Source organism: Trachemys scripta, chromosome 10, assembly GCF_013100865.1.
Source record: "Trachemys scripta elegans isolate TJP31775 chromosome 10, CAS_Tse_1.0, whole genome shotgun sequence".
In the NCBI taxonomy this organism is placed as follows: domain Eukaryota; kingdom Metazoa; phylum Chordata; order Testudines; family Emydidae; genus Trachemys; species Trachemys scripta.
In genome coordinates, this window is record NC_048307.1 from 34,818,208 (window position 1) to 34,838,929 (window position 20,722).

General features: G+C 41.1%; 1 protein-coding gene across 2 annotated transcripts in view; it reads left to right on the forward strand.

Moving 5' to 3' along the window:
• The window catches only part of XPO6 (exportin 6), a 114,155-nt gene that overhangs the window by 11,078 nt on the left and 82,355 nt on the right, over window positions 1-20,722 (forward strand). The gene's annotated exons all lie outside the window — the stretch shown is intronic.

A 20,722-nucleotide genomic window follows, 5' to 3' on the forward strand; every position in this document is an offset into this window, starting at 1 on the left:
TTTGGGGTAGTGCGGATGCAAATCGACGGTATTGGCCTCTGGGAGCTATCCCAGAGTGCTCCATTATGACTGCTCTGGACAGCACTTTGAACTCCGATGCACTAGCCAGGTACACAGGAAAAGCCCTGGGAACTTTTGAATTTCATTTCCTGTTTGGTCAGCATGGCAAACTCAGCAGCACAGGTGACCATGCAGTCCCCCCAGAATCGTAGAGTGTAGAATGTTTCTGGGCTCCCCCTATCATCTCCATCCCTGAGGTTATCACAGATTAGAAGGCCAAAAAAACACACTTGCTATGACATGTTTTCTGAGCTTATGCAGTCCTCATGCACTGATAGGGCACAACTTAATTCAGTGGCAGAGGCCAGGAAAGAATTAAGTGAGTGCAAAGAGTGGAGGCAGGACGTGATGCTGAGGCTAATGGGGGAGCAAACAGACATGATGAAGCATCTGTTGGAGCTGCAGGAAAGCCAACAAGAGCACAGACCCCCCCCCCCCCCCAGCTGCATCTAATGTATAACCACCTCCTCTCCTCCCCATGTTCCATAGCCGGGCACCCAGCCACTCCACTCCAGAGGATGGCCCAAGCAACAGAAGGCTGTCATTCAAACAGTTTGATTTTTAGTGTGGCTACAATAAGCAATGTGGCTTTCTTTCCCTCCTTCCCCACCCCTCCCAGGCTACCTTATCCGTTATCTCTTTTCTTTCTTTCTTAATTAAAAAAAAAAATGCATGGTTTCAAAACAATAGTTACTTCATTTCAAAGGGGAAGGGTTGGCTTATAGGGAATTAAAATCAACAAAGGGAGCGAGTTTGCATCAAGGAGAAACACACACAACTGTCACACTGAAGCCTGGCCAGTCATGAAAGTGACAGTGAGCTGAGCGGGCTCCATGCTGCATGGGTAACCCAGGAAAAAAGGCGTGAAACGATTGTTTGCTGTTGCTTTCACGGAGGGAAGGGTGACTGACGACATGTATCCAAAACCACCCGCGACAATGTTTTTGCCCTATCAGGCATTGGGACTTTAACCCAGAATTCCAATGGGTGGCAGAGACTGAAGGAACTGTGGGATATCTACCCACAGTGCACTGCTCCGTAACTTGTTGCTAGCCACGGTAGCGAGGATGCACTCCGCCGACTTAATGCGCTTACTGTGAACATACGCAATTGACTGTATAAAATCGATTTCTAAAAATCTACTTCTATAAAAGCAACCCAATTTTGTAGTGTAGACATACATACCCTGCATCCATTTTGTTGATTTGTTTTACTAGTTCTTCTATGTTTCTAAGATTTTTAATTGTGGTTTGAATTTCATTTTTCATGGATTTTAGCTCAGGAGCAACATCTTTCTGTCAGCTTTTGTGGAAAGAGCATGTTTGTCTTTTTCCAATTGCTTTTGTGTACTGGCTGGTCAGAGAGCCAAATCCAGTATTGGCAACAGGTGACTTCTGCATCTTACCAGAAAAGTTTTTAAATTTTGGAGGATCTGTCTGGCACTTTAAATAGCACTTGTTTTTTTTCTCCCCTTTTATTTATTTTTTGCACCTTCTAAAATAAGAGTTTAACAGTCTAACAAAAGAAGAATGTGCCCTTTTGTTTACTTGTGGCAACATCAGAAGACAAGTAAATGCTTTCTTCTTATAGATTGAAGATGGCTTGGACAAAATTGAGCAAGGTTCTCTCTCCTTGAGCAGTCGGGCTCTGAGAGGAGCGTTGAGAGCAACTTTTCCCGACCTTCAAAGCGGGTTCCTCAAAATACTGTTTCTTTCCCTTTCACCCCCCAAGCAAAGAAATGGAAGAGTTTTCAGCAGGTCCTGCTGCTAGGGGAAGGAGAAGGAATCAAGTTCTTTGCAGCTGCTGTTGCTCCATGATGTTTTGACAACAAGGAGTCCTTGTGGCACCGTAGAGACTAACAAATTTATTTGGACATAAGCTTTTGTGGGCTAGAACCCACTTCATCAGATGCTTGGAGTGGCAAATACAGGAGCAGGTATAACTACATGAACAGATGTGAGTTGCCTTACCAAGTGTGAGGTCAGTCTAACGAGACAATTCAATCCTGCTGTTAATCGAATTGTCTCGTTACACTGACCTCACACTTGAACAGATATGAGTTGCCTTACCATGTATGTATACTTGCTCCTGTATTTGCCACCCCCGTGCATCTGATGAAGTGGGTTCTAGCCCACGAAAGCTTATGCCCAAATACATTTGTTAGTCTCTAAGGTGCCACAAGGACTCCTCAGTCTGTGTCAGCAAAAACAACAACATGGCTACCACTCTGAAACCTGTCATGATGTTTTGAGGTGAGGTAGAAATAACATGATCCAGTGGCTGAAAATTGAAGGTTAGACATATTCAGCCTGGAAATAAGGCATACATTTTTCACAGTGAGAGTAATTAACCATTGGAACAATTTACCAAGGGTCATGGTGGATTCTCTGTCGCTGACTATTTTTAAATCAAAATTGGTTGGAGTTATTTTGGGCAAGTTCTATGGGCCTGTGTTTATGCAGGAGGTCAGACAGTGGTTGCGTCTCACTTTGGAATCTGAGTCTGAGATGCTCCATACCAAGGACTCTCCTGCTCTTATGACTGGAAGTCCCCCAGTCTTTCAAGCTCCCCTCTATGGGTAGCTGCGGGACCAAGAGAGTGAGGTTGATCTCTGTCCTGGGGGAAGGGTGGGGAAGAGAAAGGAAACTGCCTTGCAGGAGCTTTTCCCCAAGGCTCTGGCATCTATTTGTTGCTTCTCACTGGTGGTGATGAAGGGGTGGACTGGAGTGAATCAACTCAGGCTGATCCATACCTAGTCATATATTGGCCACTTTGTTATACTTCCTGTTCCTCTAGTTCAGGGGTTCTCAAATGGGGGTTCCAAGGTTATTATGTGGGGGATCGCGAGCTGTCAACCCTGCGCATGGTGGGGCTCAGGCTGTCAGCCGGAGTCCTGCCATGCCCAGGGCTGACAGCCGGAGCCCCTCCAGCCCAGCTCCACCATCAATCCCCTTTGCTGCCAGCATTTAAAATAGTGTTAAATATTAAAAAATGTTTTAATTTATAAGAAGGGTTGCACTTAGAGGCTTGCTGTGTTAAAGGGGTCGCCAATACAAAAAGTTTGAGAACCCTGCTCTAGTTGAAATGTGGGAGGTCAGCCCTTCACTTGTACATGCATTATACACATAGTGGGTCCCATCTGCAGCTGAAGGAGGATTCAGATGAATGAGCTCTTCTGTATTTAAAGGGACATTTCCATGTTTTTTTCTTTGCTTCCTCAGTGGACTAGGTACTTATTCTGATTTTGCTGCTCTTGGAACAAATTTTTACAAAAAGAGGAAATAGGCATTTTCCTTGGTAGAGCTCCTCCCCTAAGGCTAGGTTATAGCCATCTTGGGGCTTAATATTAGTCACCAACTCCATGTATATCATCTCAAGACTCTTTCTTAGGACAGAAGTTAAACTAGACAGCCTTAGTATTCCTTGTTTATCCTTTCTCTGACACGCCTCATCTGCAAAAATGGTACCGTAATAGTAGTAGTATTTATCTTGAACCAACTTCTGTAGAAATAAATTAAGTGCAGCCAACGTGTTTGTTGCTGTACAAGGCATAGAACTCTCAATTCCTGCCCAGAGGATCTTACAATCCAAACATTCCAGTCTTAGTTCTGTGCCAATAGTGCTCTGTGTGTGGCAGTGCGACAAGAGCTTCTGCCCAAGGTGGTAGATTTGACTCTTAACAGGAATGAATGCCAGAGAACTACCTGGAGAATGTGAAATTGGGTTCCCCCGATGCAATTAAAGCTCCAGCATTGGTTGCCTTTTGCAAACTGAGTTGATCAGATACTGGATTGTGCTTAAATTAGCAGTTCTCTTCAGGGGAATATGCTGTACTGTCAATTTCTTCTATTCAATTTCTATTTGTATTAATGGAAAGCTTTATGTCTAGTAAATAGGTAGGTGTGTATTTTTAGGGCTCTGTAGGCTTGGATTACAATCAAATGCAAATTAGAGTCCTTGTTTGCTTGTTACTGTGAGAATTGTTTGTGTTGTATGTTCAGCCAACTTATTTTTTGTCTGTGTAGCTCTTAGTTCAGGTTTGTGTTTGCAAAATTGTAGGCTGTAAAGTGTTCAGACTAGTGCTCTTGAAAACGCACTAAAGCAGATTGTACAGTTTGGTACAGGTAGGCAAATGTGACATTGTTAAAACTCTTCTGCCACCCCCAGATTCTGAACAAAAGAGAGATACAGCTACTACAGTAGAATAGCTCATTAGAGAGAATCTTCTTTAAAAGCAGTTTAAAATTGTGATGTCTTTGTGCTGATGAGCAGGTGGAGCAGTGTTCTGTTTTGAAAGTTCAGTTAAAAGCTTTACAAAAAAAATGCTCAGCTGCTGATGACTTTAAATACAAAGCTGGGGGAGTTTGTTTATTGCGATCCTCACCTAATTCACATTGTATACGGTCACTCTGCATTGTTCGTATAATCTTCGGTGCCAGTTGTGGTGGTTCATCGGAATAGCAAAGAGATTCCAGACTTTACATTAAAAATCCTTTTTCAATGGCTAGCTCAAGTTTCCAAAGCCCAACACATGGCCAAAATATTGGTGATCTTCAGATACATGATGATCTCTGGATACTCTAAACCATTTTTCCCCTTTCTGTTGAATATGGTTTCCTCCCTCTGAGAACTTTCACTTATTTATTCACTCAAAATTCCAATGGACTTGATTAGCTAGAAATGGAAACTGGTTGTACACATTTGTTTGGCCTGTTGCGTGATCTCGTTTGTGCATTTTAGATGTGCTTATCTAGGTAAAGGGGAAATGATCTCAAACTGTGGTGTCTGACTTCTATCACAGATTGGTCCTTCCTACATTAACCTTTCATTTTTTTTATAGCACCCAGAAGTGTGCTTTGGTGCTTTACAGGACAAATAGACAAGGTTCCTGTCTCCAGGATCTTTCCATTTTTATTTTAGGTGTGACCCAATGATTTGGGGTAACAAATATTAGGGAGGATGTGCAATGAAGGGCAGGATTGCAAAGTTGTTTGGTTTAGGCATATGAACTTCCAAATTTAATTAATAGGATTTTAATTGTTGAGTCACTATTTGCAGGTACTGAGGAAAAAGCGAGTCATCTGTGTAGTATCTCACCATCCATAAACTGGCAACTGTGTTAACCACACTGGGCAGGTATTTGACTTTGTTCCGTGTCTGCTGACCTCAAAAGAGCATACATTTATTTTAGTTGGGTTAACTAATTTGATCCATGCCTGTCATCTGTGATAGCTAGAAAAAAGCAGTTCCACTTGTCGCAAGGAGCTGCTTATCCCATATATACACTGAAGAAATGTGTAGTGGTTGGAGCTGGACTGTGGGTTCTAGTATTAACTCTGATATTGACTTTAACCTTGGACAAGTCATGCAATCTCTGTACCTCAGCTTATCTATAAAATGATATAGTACCGGGGTCTTCAATTTCTCGTAGTGTAGAATATATCTTAATAGTGTTTATCTTGGACACCTCCCCTCTCATTTAGGATCATGCAACATCCTTGTGGCAGCTATAGCAATTGCTCACATGGGAAAGTAATATATTTTATAATAGTCTCTTAATGCAGCTGGAATCAAGGCGGCAAGTCAGTATCATGTGACTAGCCAGCACCCCACAGACCACCAGTGGCCTAGAGATCACAATCTGAGAACGACTGATGTAAAACTCATTTCACAGAGGGGGTGGCTTATGCTTAATGTTTGTAAAGGTGCCATATAAAAACTTATGATGTGAATACCATATGCCACTTAGTGTCGTTATTCCAGCTCTTCTAGCTTCATTTGGCAGGTTTCTCGAAGAAAATATGGACCCTGAATATAACACTTATTTGGGGTCTGTGACCAAACACAAGAGCAATGCAAGGTTTACTGTGCCAGCACTGTTCAGATGGAGGAGGAGGAGCATGCACCCCCCCAAAAGGCAGCTGGATTGTATTTACCATTGGCCCTGATGCAATCATCCGTTAAGATAGAATTTGACCCTGAACATTTGAGCCTCTTTTTCAAAACATGGCTTTAGGTTTAATTAACTGTGCTTCAAACTATGTCTGTACGTGAAGGTTTGAGAAATATGACCCCCTAGGTCAGGGGTAGTCAACAGGCGGACTGCAGGCCAAATACGGACAGCCAGACGCTTTTGAACGGACTGTGACATCTTTTTATTTATTTATTTATTATTGTTGCCATGTGAAAAATGTTTCTCTGGAGTCTGAACCTTGGCTATACCTTGGACAAGAAATTTGGGCCTTGACCAAAAATAATAGATTACCCTAGATATTCTAAAAGCTGGTCATGCCAGCTTGAACGCTTATGTGTATCAGAAGGTGCTTACAGGAGATGGTATTTTTAACTTAATAGTGACAAATTTCTTGCATGTAAGATTTTTCATAGCACACTCCACTCCAGAAGTGGCCAATCTGTGGCCACTTTTATTCCTTAGGTGACTGCTAAGAAAATGTTTGTTTTTGAACAGAAAATGAGCTGTGCCCTGGGACTTTTAAATGGAAGTGTTGTTAAGTTCCAGGAGCAATTCTAATGTGACAGAGCACTCCAAACAGCTGCAGTGTGGCTGCTCAGCAGCTCACATGCTGGCCATCTTGCCTGTCGCAGGTTGGGAGGAAGAAGAAGAGTAGCTCTGGTTGCTCCATTGCCTGCGCCATCCTCACTTGATGTGTTTATCTTTTGTTATTGTGAGATACACCAATAGTTCGACATCATTTTCTGCAGTGGGTTTTGGCTTAAATAGTGGTGTGTAGATAAATCAGTTTTGTAAATGAGGTGCCATGTTGATGAATTGCTGAAGCTCTGGCTGTTAACGTGAATGGAGCAGGTCACCAGATTGTGTTTGCAGTCTGCCAGTCTATTCAGATATACCATGAGTGTTAGCTGTTTCTGAACATAAAATGAGGCTTCATCTAGTTTCGATTCGTTAAACCACAAAAAAGTGCTTGAAGTGCAACAAGGAAATCCAGAATAATTTGCAAATAGTACATCAGTAATTTAGTACATATAGGGATTATTCTGCTGGTGTATGCACTGTTTCAGACTTGTAACAGGAGACTTGCATTTGAGTATTGCAGATATTTCTCCCATTATTAAGGAGACCCTTCCAACATAGTGTTGGCGCCTAGTGTTGCATTGTAGACCAGTATTGTCTAATGGTGTTAGTCATTCAGAAAATGACTAAAAGGTAACGTCTAAGTGCCGATTTTAATACTGGTTGTTCCCCTTACAATTCTGCCTCCATGTAGTGCACATTTGACCTTTCTAGAGATGAGGAATTTGGCGTGTTAGAATTTTGCATACTTGTTACACTTCATAATCCTCCCTTGCATTGTTAAATGGTGCAAATTCAGAGGCTATGCTTCAGTTGTGTCACAAATTACTGTTTAAGACTGCCATTATCAACACACTTGCTTCATAATTTGCTCAACTGCATCTAGGGAACTAAAAGTCTGTAAGGGTTTGACTGGGTTATTAACAAACCCTGACACTAAACGTCACCTGAGGAAAGTTTATTTAAAAGATGAGCTTAAAGTGGCCCTTTTAATTTTTTCTGATTCTAATAGCTTCTTTGGAGTTGTTCATATCCTCGTGTTGCCTTCAAGTTCTCAAGGAACCACCTGAAGATTTCCCACTAATTCTTAATATAAATTGGTTGATGTGAATAATTTTCATGGTATTTTAATGCATTCGATTCAGTATATATTTACCTTCAACTAAGTATTCTTAAAAGTGAGCTGCAAAGTTTTTGTTTTTTGTTGTTTTTTAAATAGCTGTAACATTCAATAAGGGAAAAATAATATGGCTGTTAAAATATATGAGAAATCAGAGCTGTGGCCTTCCTGGTTTCTCCACTAGTGGGTGATCTCTCAAACACCAAAAGTGCTATTTTAATAAATAAAATAGATAAATGTTTAAATTGCATTCATTGCATAGTACCCAATGGCCCAGATCGACATCAGAGCCCTGTTGTGGTTGGTGCTGTCCAAATACCACAGAAGGCTGTCTCTGTGTTGAAGAACTTACAGTTTAGTTTGTGTCAACATTGGAAAGAAAATTGAAGGTGGAGAAGGGTGATGGGTAAGAAAATTTATTTATATAGGCTTCGAATAGTTTGATGGTTCTGAATCACTGTTTTAAAAAATCAGCAGTCCTCAGTGGCTTTCTACGTGGCTATTACCAATTTACTTCCTATGGGCAGCACAGAAATAGATGTAGGGGAGGAATTTGGAGGAGACAGTAGTGCTTCACAAGCTATTTCACTCGAGTGTTCCATCTAGTAAGGGGGCTGTGTGGAAGAATGTGCAAAGGAGAGAAATGAAGCTGCCAGTGATTCAGGCTGGCACAATTGGTTTGGCAGAACGGGGTATAATTTGATAAGATACTGGAACAGATAAGTATGGAAGGGCTGAGGTGAGAAGGCCCAAGAGGTTTAAATTTGTGATGGAAAGGGGAGACAGTAGATGGATTCGGGGGAGGGGGGGGGGGAGGGGGAGGTGACATCAGAATGATGTCCAAGATCCTAGTGGCTGCATTTTTAATACACTGGGTTTAGTCCTCTGACTAGTAGGTGGCTAAAATTTCTCAATGCTTGTTAATTTACAGTATATGGTGAGGCCATTTACACAATACTCACTAGCCCAAGAAATAAGTCTAGTGGCCCCTGAAAAATATCTTTGCTGTCATAACTTCTCAGCACATTCAGATATTAAACAGGGCTGGAAAAGTCAAAACAAAGGAATGGGTGTTTGGATTCAAAATCTGACTAGAGTAGAGAGCGGGGGCAAATTACTTAACAAATCAATGGAGAGAGAGAGAGAGAGATTTTGTCCTTTAGCTTCATTTTGAGAGGGAAGATACCATCAGTATTGTGCCACAAAAGACTGGATGAACTGGAACATTCAAGGTGTGTGAGTTGCGGGGTATAAAACCATTCTCAAATGTCAGAGGAAACTGTCCCAGCTCTGTCTGACACACAACTGAAGTTGTATTTGTGGATGCAGTTAACATTTTGTAAGAACACTTAGCTTTTAGTAGGTTTATCTGTGTTTTTTCTTACTGGGATATGCATGTCTCCAAATTCATACCTTAGGAAAGCAACAAGACACACCAACTTCCTCTTAAAAATGTTTGGCATCAGCTTGTAGGCATCATATTTAGAGCATAGTTCTTGTTCTGATCAATATTCTATACTGAGCGGTTAATAACAAACATTAAAAGGTTAACAGATTGTGTGGGTATGGAAAATCATTAGAGACAAGCTTTTAAAAATATTCCCTTCCTTTTAAAAAGCATTAAAACTTGAGAGCAAAACCTGAATAATTCAATCATCTCTATAGGAACAAATGTTTTTTGGGCTGGAGGAACTGAAAGCCTAATATCTAGGTTTAGTTACATATTTGTGAAAATTTAGTTAAGCTCTGTACAATGTGAAATGAAGGAAGAAGGTGATGCTGGGGAAACAAAAAACCCCAAAACCTTTAAAATGGAAACGCTTCCTAGGGGAACACTTTAAATTGTTTATAAAGTAATAAGTAGTTTCTAATTTCTATTCTATTCAAGGGGAATATCTATCTAGATTGCATCTGAAACAAACTCATATTTAAGATAAATCTATGATTCTTTTGAACTCTAAAGCTTTAGACGTTTTTAATTGGATTCATGCAATGTTGTTGTAGCCATGTTGGTCCCAGGATTTTAGAGACACAAGGAGGTGAGGTAATATCTTGTATCAGACTAACTTGTGTTGGTGAGAGACACAAGATTTTGAGCCTACACCAGGGGTCGGCAACCTTCTGCACGCAGCCCATCAGGGTAATCTGCGAGACATTTTGTTTACATTGACTGGCCACAGGCACGGTCCCCCAGGAGCTCCCAGTGGCTGCGGTTCGCCGTTCCCAGGCCGCGTGCTAAAGGTGGCCGACCCCTGGCCTACACAAAGCTCAGCTTCAGGTCTGGGAAACATACTTAGAGTGTCTCTGACTAAAAGCTTTCATTGGACCAGTTTCTATCATGTCACCCACCGTGTCTGCTTAATTGGACATAGGCAGTTTTTGGTGCTCCAGTGGATGGTGGTGTAATTCAAATAAATCGGTTAGTCTTTAAGGTGCCACCAGACTCCTTGTTATTTTTGTAGATACAAACTAACACGGCTACCCCCTGATACTCAAATATGAAGGCTCAAATGTTTGCCTGTAATTCACATCTTGGCCTGTGCATACTTTACTGTAAATGCTGTAAACACTTTGATTCAGAATTAGTTGTCAGTCCCACACTACTTGTTTGTAGCTTTAACCTATAATAATTAATTTTATAACTAAAACAATATACTATATATGGCAGTAAAATACTGAATGTGGCTTTTAAGATATAAAGATGTCAGTGACATTATAAGCTACAATAAATCAGGGTTTACAAAATCTAAGCTGTCAATTTTTGCCGAATCTTAATCCTCTGTTGACCTAGAAAATAACTAGAGGTTGGATATTCAGTTAATTGCTGTCAAGCCTTAAAGTAAAATGAAAGAATGATGGTTCTGAAATTAGCCTACATACCTAGTTTACTTAAATGCCTGGAAACTTCTGCGGATAGATGGTCAGTATTCCAGAATCCACAAGTATTTGGTGACAAACTATAATTTTTATTTCTTTGAAGTAAAGCAGGGAATTATGCTTTTCTACAACTATGAATCAGTTGTTTTCTAGTCATATAGGTTGAAGACTTTGGATTAGCAGATAACTAGTCTGAGTAAATATCTACACACCTCTAAAGAATCCTTATAAAACTATCTATGGTAAACTTCATAATACAGTGAAAAGGGAAGGGAGTAGGAATTAAAGAAATGGTTGAAATGTGATAAGAATGTGAATGAGATGTGTTCTAAATAGGGCTGTCAAGTGTTTAAAAAAATTAATCGCAGTGTTAATAGAATACCATTTATTTAAATATTTTTGGATGTTTTCTACATTTTTCAATATATTGAATTCAGTTACAATAAAGAATACAAAATATACTTTAGATTTATTTTTGATTACAAATATTTGCACTGTAAAAAAACAAAATAAATTGTATTTTTCAATTCCCCCATTAAAAGTACTGTAGTGCAATCTTTTTATCATGAAAGTTGAACTTACAAATGTAGAATTATGTGCAAAAAACCCCAAAACCTGCATTCAAAAACAAAACAATGTAAAACTTTAGAGCCTAAAAGTCCACTCAGGCCTACTTCTTGTTCAGCCAATCGCTCAGATAAACAAGTTTGTTTACATTTGCAGGCGATGATGCTGCCCGCTTATTGTTTACAATGTCACCTGAAAGTGAGAACAGGCGTTCTCACAGCACTGTCATAGTCGGTGTTGCAAGATATTTACATGCCAGATGTGCTAAAGAGCCTTATGTCCCTTCATGCTTCAACCACCATTCCAGAGGACATGTCCATGCTGATGATGGGTTCTGCTCGATAACAATCCAAAACAGTGCAGACCAATGCATGTTCATTTTCATCATCTGAGTCAGATGCCACTAGCAGCAGACTGATTTTCTTTTTTGGTGGTTCAGCTTCTGTAGTTTCCGCATCTGAGGGTACGTCTTCACTACCCGCCGTATTGGTGGGTAGCAATCGATTTATCCGGGATCGATATATTGCGTCTCATTAAGACACGATATATCGATTCCTGAACGAGCTCACTGTCGACTCCGGAACTCCACCAGAGCGAGCGGCGGTAGCGCAGTCGACGGGGGAGCCGCGGCCATCGATCCCACACCGTGTGGACCCCGAGGTAATTCCATCTAAGATACTTCGACTTCAGCTACGCTATTCGCATAGCTGAAGTTGCATATCTTAGATCTATTTCCCTTCCCCTCCCCCCCCCAGTGTAGCCCAGCCCTGAGTGTTGCTCTTTTAAGACATCTGAAAGCATGCTCCATACCTTGTCCCTCTCAGATTTTGGAAGGCACTTCAGATTTTTAAACCTTAGGTCAAATACTGTAATTATCTTTAGAAATCTCAAATTGGTACCACCTTTGTGTTTTGTCAGATCTGCAGTGAAAGTGTTCTTAAAATGAACAACAAGTGTTGGGTCATCATCCGAGACAGCTATAACATGAAATATATGGCAGAATGTGGGTAAAACAGAGCCGAAGACATACCGTTCTCACCCAAGGAGTTCAGTCACAAGTTTAATTAACACATTACTTTTTCAATGAGTATCATCAGCATGGAAGCATGTTCTCTGGAATGGTGGCCGAAGCACGAAGGGGCATACGAATATTTAGCATATCTGACACGTAAATACCTTGCAGTGCCGGCTACAAAAGTTCCATGTGAATTTCTATGCTCACTTTCAGGTGACATTGTAAATAAGAAGCGGGCAGAATTATCTCCAATAAATGTAAACAAACTCGTTTGTTTTAGCAGTTGGCTGAACAAGAAGTAGGACTGAGTGGACTTGTAGGCTCTAAAGTTTTACATTTATTTTGTTTTAGAGAGCAGTTATGTAACAAAAAAAATTCTACATTTGTAAATTGCACTTTCACGATAGAGATTACAGTACTTGTATGAGGTGAATTGAAAAATACTGCTACCTTTATCATTTTTAAAGTACCCATATTTGTAATAAAAAATATATAAAGTGAGCATTGTACACTTTGTATTCTGTGTTGTAATTGAAGTCAATATATTTTAAAATGTAGAAAAACATCCAAAAATATTTAATAAATTCCCGTTGGATTCTATTTATCATTGCGATTAATTGCAATTAATTTTTTTAATCACAATTTTTTTTTTAGTTAATCGCGTGAGTTAACTGCGATTAATCGACAGCCCTAGTTCTAAACACTCTCATTCTAACTTGTATTGCTGAACACTATTGTAGTCTGACTACAACTACCCCACAAAGTAGTCAAGGTGGACCAACTGTGACGAACCTCTCCGTAAGACGTAAACCCTACTGGATTCAAACGTTCTCTGGGATCAGTGTGGATGTCCTGGTGAGATACAGCAATCTGTTTGACTACCAGTGCCCTTGCCCCCAGGGCTTTGGAGCGGAGCTGGAGCGCGGAGCAGCTCTGGAGCAGTGGAGCTGCAGGTTTTTGCCTGGAGCTGGAGCGGAGCCGGAGCACAGCTCTAAAGCCCTACTTGCCCCTAAACCCCTCTTCCTCCATTGTCCTTTCAGGGCACCATTGTTAACTGGCAGCCACAATTTATGAAGTAGGGGGATGAAACATCTTTTGAAAAAGGTTTGGTGTGCTGAATCTGCCTGCCCGCCTTATAAATAATTTGTGTACTCTTATGCTGTGGTGAGACTGAGACTCTATGGTAGTATCTGGGAAGTCCCAACCAATGTAACTATTTTGGGTGTTCTGTCTGCTTTGCAAACAGGATTGATTGGATGTTGAACTTTTTTCCCCCTGGACTGTGATAGCAGGAGGGAACAAGTGTTCTTCCCTAAAAGGTCTAACCAGCTTCTCAATTAGAGATCTCTGATACACTTCAGAAGAGTAAGGCTCTTATGCCCTCTGCAGTTAGTAAAAGTGAGTGGGGAATACTTTGGCTCTTTATTGATGGGGATTTTTAATGCCTCCTCCAAGGTAAGGTGAATTGCAAGCTTCTTCACAGAATAACTTGAAATCTTGCCAGTTGCAGCCCAGTCTCAAGCCTTTCTGGGGAAGGTCATTGAAGTGAGAGTTGGAGGCTATCTTCAGCAGCACCTGGTGGTCCCCAGTTGTTTGGGGTTCAAACAACAAGACCAGACAAGGGTACAGCAAGGAAATTAGTTTCAGCAGTCAGTCTCCTCAGGGCAGTGCCCAGATTCCATTACTCAGCCTTGAGACGGGAGTGTATCCTTTCTTATGTCAAGGGGCCCTATCTGTGGCAATCATTGCAGCACACTATGTGGAGCTAACTTTGAAAGCTACCCAGAAACATTAACAAATGCAGAATACTGCTGCCCATGTGAGTAGACCTGACTGGCAAGAGTTTATTGTAACTTTAGAGCATGCTTTGAAATAAATATTTGTTCAGGCTTTCCATAAAATGCAATTCTGGGGAGCCCTGTTGTCCAGTGTTAGTTGTGTTTTCCAGTGTGTGGCACTCTCAGGAAGGGAAGATTTGAGGGGGATACTGCATTGTTTGTTCCTAGTTTGTCCTGTACTCTTTCAAACCTATGCATAGAATACCCATATCCTATAGCAACTGGCCACATGATGAATACATAGGTAGTTTTAGCAATCCCATCCATGACTTTCTCAAAACAAATGTTAACACTAAATCTGTTTTGTATTCTTCAGGTTTTTTTATAATGAAGGCATAGATTGAGATTTAAAGAAGGGGGGAAAAAAGGGGGGGGGCAGAGGGTTAGGCTCTTGAATATGTGAACTGACTTTCAAAAATGCAAAGTGCCCAGTAGCTCCCATTAGTCTTTGGATAAGCTGCCAAGTCCTCAGTACTTTATTTTTTTTTTTTTAATCATGTGACTAGGAGCTTAACTTTAAGCATCTGTTTTCTTAAATTGTCCATTGTGCATCAACAATTCTTCAGATAGGAAGAGCTATCAAGAAGCTTGAAAAGCATAGAATTGATTGTACCAAAACAAGGCAAGTCCTGATGCTCCTGGGGTGGGTGGGTGTGTGTGTGGCTGCTATGTAATCTTCTTGTGAGAGGCCTGCCTTCAGTGGGATAGGAAGAAAAACACTTCTGCTGTGGAGGAAATTGGCTGCTTCGTATTGCTGTGGTCAAAGTTTGACAACTCACAATTCATTCTTCCCTATTTGACATCTGAAGTAGATATTGAGATGTAAAGTTTGCCCTTCAGCAGCAAGGGACTGAATTGCAAGAGTGTAAGCTAAACTGCTGAATTTGTACATTTAAATCTAATCGCGTAGCATGTAGGGTAGGAAAGACTATAAAACAGTATGCACTCCACTCTACAGAGAGAAAGGAATGTGTGGAAATGTTATTGTGGATATATTCTATAATTAACTTTGATTATTTTGGAATTTTTAAAAAATTGAATCCTCAGACTGAGACTTTATGCCAGGGTGGATTTGATTTAATTTAAATCATGATTTAAATCACTAGTCAGGAAGACTCGATTTAATCATGGATTTCTACATAAAAGTGCATTCTTGTTGGTTGTACTAACCTTAATACATATTCTTCACAACTCAGAGATAGATGTAGGTTTCATTTTTAGAAGGTACACGCTATACATTTTTTTTAAGTGATTTATTTTGAAAACTTTTCAGATTAGTTTTACAGCAATATCAGAAAATGAATAATTGTTTGGTTATTTCATTTACCAAAGGTAAATGGTAAAAGATAAAGGTAAATGAAGCTATTGGGAGGTGAACTATCGCCAATTCAACAGGTTAATCATTAATATTTGTAGGATTTTCTTGCCATGCTGTATTAGGAGGAGAACATCACCAGACAGACATTTACATTGTTTTATTTAACTAAAACAACAACATTATGCGTTCTAGATTTTTTCTTCAACAGCAAACATATAATATTTTAACAATTCAAGCATATGAATTTTTGAATTTAGTTAAACATTCCAGTTTTTTAAAATCAGGTTTGTTTGTTAAAATTGTTTAAAATAGTTAAATGAAGTATTTTTTTTTAATTAAATCAACTATGTCAGCCAGGTCAACATGAGAAACATAAAATATTGGCTTCTGCAGCTAACTCAGTCATCTTCACTTTCATTTTCCTGCTTGTTTGTAATGTGGAAAAGAAAAACAAGCTTTTCCTGCTTTTTCAGGTCCCAAACAATTTCTCAATTTGGAATGAATTAGTCCAAAGGAAAAAATTCTTTCTACACCGGCAGAAGAAGCTACTGCTGTTAAAAGTGAGATTATCACTTCAACAGTCTCTGAATCCAAGTGCTTAAGTGACTTCCACCAGTTCACTGGCGTGACTTTCTTTAAAACATCATCAACAAACATATTTCTTGAATGGTTTGCTCTTAGCTCTGAAGTTTATTATAATTGGCATTATGGAAGGATGATTGCTGGATGTCCATATCATAGCCAACTCTTCCTCTTCAGCAGTTAAGGTTTGACCCTGGTACCGAATATTTAGAATATTTGCGAGAAAAAGAGCTAGAGATGGTGCTTGTCCATTTTTTTTTTTAATGCTTGTAATTTAATTGTCATTGTATATTTCTCTTTTTAAGATCTCACTCAGTTCCTTCCAAATTTCAACAGTGTCAGCAATAAAACAGCTATTTCCCTGCATTTTGTTGAAGGCCTACAGAAATAGGCTTCAGGGTACTCCGCATGTGTTCAACATTTCTCTTAAGCCCAATGTTGGGAATTTTGGCTGTGACAGTGCCATCTATTTTTTCACAATTTTGATCACAAACAGTCATCACACTAGGCCAGTTCTTGATATAGTGCTCAAAACAATACACTACTTGCGTTCCAGCGCACGCCTTGTGGGAAAGTTAGCTTGGTTCCTCCCATTTTTTTCAGAGTAGCTGCTGCAAAGTGGTTGTTACAGAAGTATTTTGCAATTTCAACAATATTCGCCTTGTTTCTGGAACACTGAAGTCTTTGGCTAGGAGCTGCATCAAATGAGCACTACATCCGTATATTATTAGCTTGGGACTCTCTTCTAAATTTCTTCTCATCTTGGATACATTTGCAGCTTTGTCTGTGACCAAGCTGCGTACTAGACATTTGATATGTATTTTTCTCCACAGTTTGTTATAGCTTATACTGCTACTTCTTGTAAGTATTCTGTGTGTGCATTTCCTGATGTATCAATTGTTTCTGTAAGGAAGACATTCCCTTCTTCAGTTGTCACACAAGCACATACAACAGGATCATTGTGGACATTGCTCCACCCATCAAGACTCAAGTTAACAATTTTACCCTCTAGACCTTTTGCACGCTGCTCAATTTCTTTCTCATACACTTTATCCAGCAATTTGCCTGCGACATCTGCTCTGTTGGGTGGACTGTATTCTGGTCTTAATGACTGAACCATGTTAATGAAGTGTGGGTTTTCAGTCATACGGAAAGGAGAGTTTTTGTTGCATAAACAAATCGGGCAATTCTTTCATCAGTTAGCTTTTTTTGTAATCTGCTGGTTCTTATCACAAACTTGTATATGGTTGTTTCTGATGGTGGAGATTTTTTTTTTTTTTTTTTTTTTGCTACAGCTAATATACTGTGACTCAGTGACATATATGATGTGACTGAAGCACTATCATTGGTGTCTGAAACTATAGAAAATGATGGTGATTTTGAAGGTGGATAGTCTTCAGAATCCTGTATGTTGAGGATAGATTCTCCTAAACAAAATAAGTCAGACCTCAAGACTTCTAAGACAAAACTACACTCAGACTTCAAGACTTCTGGAATATGCTGCTCAAACAGTTTCACTTTTGTTTCTACTGCCTGTCCCTCCCTTCTCACATTTATCTCTAGACTTCTTCTCCTTGTCCCGATCTATTCCGCCAGCAACAATCTTCTATTCATTGAACTTTCTGAAACTTTGCACTTTTAGAGAGAAGTAAGGGATTGACTCTGTACATAAATTTGCAGAGGGACAATAGGGTTGAGATCTGTTATTTCTCACCTCTATATTTATTTATTTATTTATTTAAAATCATTTTTGCTGTTAACAAGCATGTTTATCTCTGGAGACACAAATCCACAGTTTGAGAACTGCAAAACTAAGCATCTCTGATGGTATCTTCTAGACCGAGCACTGAGTCCCATTGGGTAGATATAGAGCTACCATATTTCAACAAGCAAAAAAGAGGACACTCGGGGGGGAGCCCCGCCCCCGCCACACCCCCACCCACTCCCTCCCACTTCCTACCCCCTGATTGCCCCCCTCAGAACCCCGCTCCTCGTCCCCTGACTGCCCCCTCCTGGGACCCCTGCCACTAACTGCCCCCTAGGACCCCACTGCTTATCTAAGCCGCCCTGCTTCTTGTCCCCTGACTGCCCCCTCCTGAGAACGCCCTACGACCCTACCTGTCCCCTGACTGCCCCAACCCTTATCCACACCTCCACCCCATATTCACACCCCACCCCCAGACAGACCCCTGGGGACTCCCATGCCCTATCCAACTGCTCCCCGCTCCCAACAGGACCCCCAGAACTCCTGACCCATCCCACCCCCTCTGCTCCCCGCCTGCCTCGACCCGTCTCCACACCCCTGCCCCCCTGACAGCCCCCCCAGACCCATTTAACCCCCCCCCTGCTCCCTGTCCCTGACTGTCCCAACCCCTTTCCACACCCTTGCCCCCCGCCCAAACTCCCGACCCATTCAACTCCCCCTCCCTGTCCCCTGACCAGGGCCGGCTTTAAAGAGCCCAGGAATCGGGCTGCGCTCCGGCCGGGCTTGCAGGGCTTGGTGCCGGGCCGGAGGTGCTCAGCCGGCGCTGCAGGGGCCTGAGCCGGGGGTGCCGGGGCCCGGGCGCGCCGGGGCTGGGGCTGGGCCCGGGCCGGGTGCGGGCTGGGGCAGCCGGTGCTCTCCTCTTTGTGCCCCCCTCCCGCCCCAGCTTACCTACTGCTGCCTCCCGCTTGCCCCTGCTTCTTTTCAGACTTCCCGCGAAGATCTGATTCGCGGGAAGCAGGGGAGGGGGAGGAGCAGGGGGAGGAGCGTTCAGGAGAGGGGAGGAGGGGGAAGACAGCTGCGGGCCGGACAGCATGGTAAGGCTGCAGGGGATGGGGGGAGCCGGGAAGGGGTTTTGGGTGCCCAGCGGCGCTTGGCCGCTGCTTTTCTATCTATAAATAGCTGACTCGGGGGAAATTCCGGACATTTTTAGATTTTTAAAAATCCCCCCCCCGGATGGCTATTTATAGACCGAAAAGCTGGACATGTCTGGGGAATTCCGGACATATGGTAGCCCTAGTAGATAGAAAGATTATCCTAAATAATCTATATACTGAAGCCCCAAGAACCCAATAAGATTGGGACCCTAATCCATGAACTATTGGAACTCTAATCCATGAACTATTGGAACTCACTGACAAAACTTTTCTTAAACATTTCATGAATATTGTCTCATACTATAGAATTAGAATTTATAATCCCTATTCCATGATGAGATATCTTTGATCTATAATGTATCTTAATTAAAACTATCTTTAGATAGGTTTTTCCTCAAAAAGCATTTTATTTAAAAAAAAAAAAATTTTTTTTAATCATTGATTTTTATCTACACTGCTTTATGCATAATTATTGCTGCTATAATCTAGTAAGGGGAGACAGATGGAAAAAGTGGGGTAGCAGTTGGAAGGAACAACTTGAAGATTAAGTTTATTGTGCATGCAATCTTTTTGCAAAGAAGCAAATCTATATGGATTTAAAAAGAATAATGGCCTGTGCAGTTGCTTAAAATGGAAATGTGACCTACAGCTTGCTTGATTGATTGTTTAAGTTTTTAAATCATTTTTCACTATCAGGATGGCTTTCACAATCACAAGTGGCTTTTTCTATGGAGCATCTGATTTTTGAGATACATGGAGGAAGGACAACAGGAAAATGTGTATTTTCTGTTTAGCAGCAGAATGCTAAGTCTTACTAAGCATCTATTATCAGTTGCTAGGAGAACAGCTGTATTTTTCTTAATCTCTTATTACATTATTGGTTCTCATAGTGTGTGTAAATCTAAATCCAACTTAATATAGGGATGGGGAAGCTTAGAAGAATCCTCTCCAACTTGGTTCTGTAGTGGAATGCTAATAAAACTGGATGCTTTGTGTGGAGCATGTTGAATTGGGCTTTAGCAGTAGAGAAATTCATACTGCTTCTGTAGGTGGTGTAGACTGATCTTCTCCCAGAAGACTACCTGTCACAGTGCTAGTCTGCCTAAGGCTTTGTCTACACTACACAGCTTTTAGCAACAGAGCCGTGTCGCTAAAAGTCAGGCAATGTAAACGCTGATGGTCTGCACTTTTGCCGACAAAATACTTCCACCACCTATGACTGGGGTTCATGTTGTTGACAGGAGAGCGCTGCTGCCGCCCACAACGAGCCATTTACACTGCCACTTGCTGTGGCAAAACTTTTGCCTGGGGGGGGGGGGGCTTTTTTAAGCACCTGTGAATGACGAAAGTTTTGTCGTTCAATTGGCAGTGTAGGCAAAGTCTTGGTTTATATGTAATTTTTTTTGTGCCTGACATAGGACTGAACAGTAGATGCCTGCCTGCGCCACTACCCTTTGTATAGTCCCAAGGAAGGCCTGGGCTTAAGTCTGTGCTCTTATTAGTGAAAGAACAATGCGTTAGCTGAAAATATTGGAGAAATGACAAATGGTGTGTCTCTTCCATAACAAAACCATTAGTGATAAAACTGACAAGGGATATCCATTATAAGAGTTAGATGAGAAGGTCAAGCACATGCCTCCATACTGATTAGGTCAAGAATCGTCCTAACTCTGGCTCAACATAATCATTCCATCTCCAGACACTGTGGAACAAATGATTTAGTCCCATTTATTACATGTGGCCCTCGGGAGAAATAAAGCTGTAGCTGCCTTGTAACTGCTCCATCTTGAGCCAGTGTCTTTGAGGTCTCCTAAAAACCAAGCTGCAGCTGGCAAAAAGGGAAAAGAGATTAGGCAACTCATCCTCCCTGAATCAAATTATTAAGCATTTGTATAGCACTCAGTCATCAAAGCTCTGTACGAACATTAATCCT